Below are 5,555 nucleotides of genomic sequence, written 5' to 3'. Positions count from 1 at the left end.
ACAAGGCCTGACCAGCCAATAGGGAGGAGGGTAGAGGGTCCCAGGTGTTTGCTATCAGGACGAGCAGAAGTTTCTGGGATGTCTGCCCTGCAGCCCATAATGGCTGCTTGGGGGTGTGGGGAGGGAGCGGCTAGCTGTCCGTAGCAACCTACCAGACCACATAGCAACCTACCAGACCACATAGCAACCAGATTCCATAGCAGCCAGCCACAGGCCTTTGATTTTTTAATATGACTTGTGTGTGCAGAGAAAGCAGACTAGGGACTGCTGGTTGCCTATAGCAATGTACCAGACTCCATAGCAACCTGACAAAGGTCTTTCATTTTTTTTATCTGTGCCATGCAGTGTTGAGCTGGTGTGTGCAGAGGGTGCTGAATAGAGAAATCATGTTTGCCCATAGCAACCAGCCAGACTCCATAGCGACCAGCCAGGGGTCTTTTTTCTTTAACCACACTGCAGTAAAAGGAGGGGGAACTGCTGCCTGCCCATAGCAACCCGTCAGAAGTCTTTCATTGTATTAACTGTGCAATGCAACATTGAGCTTGTGTGTAGAGCAAGAGAGGGCAACACCGGCCCTCCAGCTGTTGTGGAACTACAAGTCCCATGAGGCATTGCAAGACTGACAGCCACATGCATGACACCCTGAGGCAGAGAAATGTTGGGATTTGTATGTAAAGCACCGCTGTAGGGCCAGCATTGCCCACCCCTTGTGTAGAGAACTGCTATTGGCCCATAGCAACCTGCCAGACTCCATAGCAACCAACCTACTTATTTTTCAATTGTGCACTGTTACGGAGCTAGGGTGCTGACAAGAACATTGCTGATTGCCCATAGTGACAGTCCAGACTCCATAGCAACCGGCTAGACTCCTTTTCAATGTATTATTGTTGCTCTTGGGAACAAATGGGGAGAGAGTCAGGAGTGTCTTATTTATTGTTGTACTGACTCCTTTCGACTCTGCAGTGCTGGCATGAGAGCTGCAAACTGATCAGTTACTATGAGCAACAAGAGATTTTTGGTGCATTTTCCTGCATCAGCCCCAACACTTGGCCATACAGTACACGTATCGATCCGATTGGTGGAAGATCATTTAAATATTCTGATCGCATCGAGCAAATATTGATCGTTTTTCACACATACTGAAAATGGAAACATTTTTGAACAGCATCAACTCAGTTGTGTGGTGTATGGTGTTGGCCAGCAATTCTAAAAGGGTCACAGGAAGTAGATGGTGATCGGAAGATGGCTCCGTCCTTCTGGAGAGGAAAGCAGATGAAGACGTCGTCAGGGGGAGTACTGTGATCTCTGTGACTGGTAATAAATCCTGGGAATTAGGGATGCACCGATACCGATATACCGCTATTGGTGCCGATACCTAGTATTAGTATCGATACCGAGTACTGGCCCAAATGCTCCGATACCGGAAATTCCGGTCAGAGGAAGATTTCCTTTGAGCGGCAGTGCTGTAGGGTAACATGGAGCCAGCTTCCCGTGCGATCAGGAAGCTGGGCGGCGAGTAATGACCCGCCTCCCGGCTTCCTGATTGGCTGGGAAGCCGGCTCCAGGCTGATTGGCTGGGAAGCTGGCTTCCCGCCCAATCAGCATCGAGACCGCCGAACAGCTGTCTCAATGCTGATTGGCTGGGAAGCCAGTTTTCCAGCCAATCAGGAAGCTGGGAGGCGGGTCATCACACGCCGCCCGGCTTCCCAATTGGCCGGGAAGCCGGCTCGATGTTGATTGGCTGGGAAGCCAGCTTCATGGTCAAGCACAATCAAGCCGGCCAGACAACATCGAGCCGGCTCCATGCCAGTGGAAGCACCGGTATCAGTAATCAGTATCGACGAGTACCAAATGCAAAGTATCGGTACTCGTATTCAATACCGAAAAAACGGTATCGGTGCATCCCTACCAGGAAGTGTTACACTGACACAATACTCAGCATAAAAACTATGGTGGAAGGTCCACTTTAACTCCCTGGAAATTCACTATGATTCCCCTTTAAAAAAGACATTCCCCTTTACAGTCACCTCTCTGAAGGGTTCGGTTAGCTTTGACTTTGTTTTTCACGCTGATAGGAGGAGAGCTGAGCTGCTTTTGTCAGCTCCTTCAAGATAAGCAATCAAGCCAAGAGACCGTAGTGGCGATATCGTCCTTTCCCGCAAAGTAAAAAAACAAAATAAGGCAGAACCCCGCCCTTGACCAATATTATGAAAGGGCTGGGGATGCAGTGAAAGTCGCGTTCCATCGTTATACAAAGGGGCGGAGTCTGCTCGAGAGCAAAATATTTTTCCTTCAGCTCTAAGAAACTAGTTGGACGGGTTTGGAGGGATCAGGATGTTTTTTATTTGACAGAAATACATCTATTAATACTGTATCTGTGTCCAGGAAGCCAACCCGGCCTCGTAAAACAAGATATGGTAATGGGAGTGTGTAACCTTCCATCGGATAATTACCGCGCTGAATAATATGTTTCATCTGACAAGTTATAAAACCCTAACTGATGCAGTGAGAAGATTCTCATTTGTACAACAATGGCCCTCCTTAGCCCTCGTTCACACCTGAACGTTTTGTAGCGCGTTCTACGCTCGATGAACGCTCTACAAAACGCTCAAAAATATAAATCCCATTGTATTCAATGGTCTCATTCCCACCTTGGCGTATTTCCGCCCGCCCCTAACGCGCTACAACCGTTTTGTTGCACGTTTCCATTGGGATACAGCCAAGTAGCCCTCGCGAATCGCGGTAAAAAATACGCCTAGGTGTGAACGAGACCTTACCATCTTGTCTTGAATTGTATTGTGATTGTATTGTCTTCCTTATATTGTAAAGCGCTGCGCAAACTGTTGGCGCTATACAGAGCTGTAGCTAGCTACTTTTGCACCCGAGGCAAGAATGAAAAATTGTGCCCCCAGACTGCAGACGTGTGATGTCACTCGACGCCACGCACGTGCGGCATTATGTGATGTCATGCTCCCTGCCTCCAGGATGGCGGCACGCATGTGCAGAATGCGCTGGTGGCCAAATCCAAAATAGCATAAAAATGTTTCCGTTTGATGAAACGAATGAAAACATTTTTAGTTTCCGTTCATTTCGTCCGAAACACATTTTTAGTCTTTGCACTTGTCTAACAATATGTGTGCATGAGTGTGTGGCCCTGACTGCATCCCCGCTCAGCTGCACCTGAGGCGAGTGCCTCACTCGCCCCATGGTAGCTACAGCCCTAGCGCTATATAAATCCTGTATAATAATGTCAGGAGACATATCCTGTCATCGTGAAAAAGATGTAGCTCTTTTTCAGGAGGTCCATACTATTGGCCAGCACCAAGCACAGAAGACAACTAAGGAGATCGCTGGAACTACTAAAATTGGGTTAAGAGCTGCCCAACATAAACAGGGTTATTCACAGAAGGGTGAAGAGTTTGGAGAAGGCAGGAGAAGTGAACAATCTAGGACAGCATAGTCAATCAGGAAGCCTGGAAGTGGGTCATTACTCGTCGCCTAGCTTCCTGATTGGCCAGAAAGCCGGCTCCATGCTGATTAGCTGGGAAAATGGTTTGCCGGCCAATCATAATCGAGCTGGCCAAACAACATGGAGCCGGCTTCCCAGGCAATCAGGAAGCCAGGCGTCATGTCATTACCTGCCGCCCAGCTTCCTGATTGCCCGGGAGGGAAGCTGGCTTCATGCCAGCAGAAGCACCGGTATTGGTACTCGGTATAGGCGAGTATCAAAAGCAAAATATCAATACTCTATACCAAGAAAACGATAGTGGTGCATCCCTATTTAATAGTGCAAGTAAAAGCATTTCCACACGCACAATGTGATGAGAACTCATGGGTTTGGGACTAAACAGATGTGTAGACTTAAAGTGACATTACACCCTCAGATTTTTTAACATAAACCAATACTGTAATGTGTGCCTTACTGTAATCCATGGTAGTTTCCCTTCTTTTTGCTGCTCTTCCTTTTAAATCCGTATCTCTTCTCATGCTGGGGGAGAACTTCCCTTTGCAGCTAAGTGCATCTTCCTGTAGTGCTGGCTCATGTTGTGAACCTGCACACTGACACCATGTATCCATTTCAGAGACAAGGCAGTCTGCTGCAAAACAGAAGTTCTGCCCAGCATGAGAAGAGATACGGATTTAAAAGGAAGAGCAGCAAAAAGAAGGGAAACAACCATGGATTACAGTAAGGCGCACATTACAGTATTGTTTTATGTTAAAAAATCTGAGGGTTTAATGTCACTTTAAGAAAACCGCTCATCGGTGAGGATAATGAGAAAAAATGGCTCCAATTTGCTAGGGAGCATCAAAATTGGAGCAGTGAAGAAGGTCATGTGGTCTGTTGGGTCCATATTTACCCTGTTCTAGAGTGATGGGTGCATTAGGGTAAGAAGAGAGACGGGTGAAGTGATGCATCCATCATGCCTAGTGCCTGCCGTACAAGCCTGTGGGGGCAATGTTACGATCTGGGGTTGCTTCAGTTGGTCAGGTCTAAGTTCAGCAACGTTCTGTCCCCAAAAAATGAGGTCAGCTGCCTCCCTGAATATACTGAATGATTGGCTGCTAGTTCCCTTCGGTCAAGAATTTTCCAACTGGCTCCTTCAATCAGCCGATCAAGGGATGCCGGACGGAAGGGTGCCCACAGCAGAAATCATGGGAGAGATTTCAGCCGGTTCATGAGGAACGAGCCAAAATTCAAACTGTGTGTACCCGACTTTAGGCACATAAGAAACAATCCAAATACTGACAATGAAGATGGTAACAAATGGTTATGGAGTAACCCATCCATGAAGAATACAGGATGTATGCCGCCAATATCATGGCACCCGTCAAATGATAGTAGGTGTGACCGTTCTCCAATACTGGGATTCTCTGAATGGTTATTTCTGCAGCTATCAATCAAATAAGATCCAATGTGCCTAGAGCAAACCAGAAAGTGGGAAGGAAATGCAAGAGAAAAAAAGTCTAGTAATTGTAGCAGGAGCAGGGCTACACAATGGTTGCACTTTACTGCTCCTTACCACAATGCAAGTTATAAGTTGGCCAGCGTACTGAAAGCCAGGCATTTCCTTTGTGTCTGATATCTTATCTCAGCAGAAGTTAAGACAGAGTAACTGCACTGAGCCACTGAGGCGGCCCTCTAGTGGTTAATCTACAGTGCACTCTCTCTGTCAGCACTTGTTACGCTGGGATGTTGAATGAAGTGGGGTCAATAACAGGGCTCCCTCTAGTGGTTAACCTATACGTGACTGCTACATTTAAAGTGACATTAAACAACAATGTTGTTGTAACCTTAAGTGATGCCTCTTGACCCAATCATCTTCTTCCTTCCAGTAGTTTTCAGTAGTTCCTCCAGCACTGATGCCAGTCTCTGATCCAGCGCAGACTGCTGTGTCTTCCTGTCCCATGGAGTCTGTCTGACGTGCACTCTCCCGGCTGTGTGCATTCACTTACAGTGAGTCTCTCCTCTTCTCACTACAGGTGATCTCCACTGTGCATGCGCCACCCCATCATCCTGCACGGCCTTTTCGGGAAGCTGGATTCTTCAGCCGGGA

This window comes from Nanorana parkeri, unplaced genomic scaffold (assembly GCF_000935625.1).
Source record: "Nanorana parkeri isolate BGI_ZX_2015 unplaced genomic scaffold, ASM93562v1 scaffold31, whole genome shotgun sequence".
Taxonomy (NCBI): Eukaryota; Metazoa; Chordata; class Amphibia; order Anura; family Dicroglossidae; genus Nanorana; species Nanorana parkeri.
Note: the sequence above shows the minus strand (reverse complement) of the source record.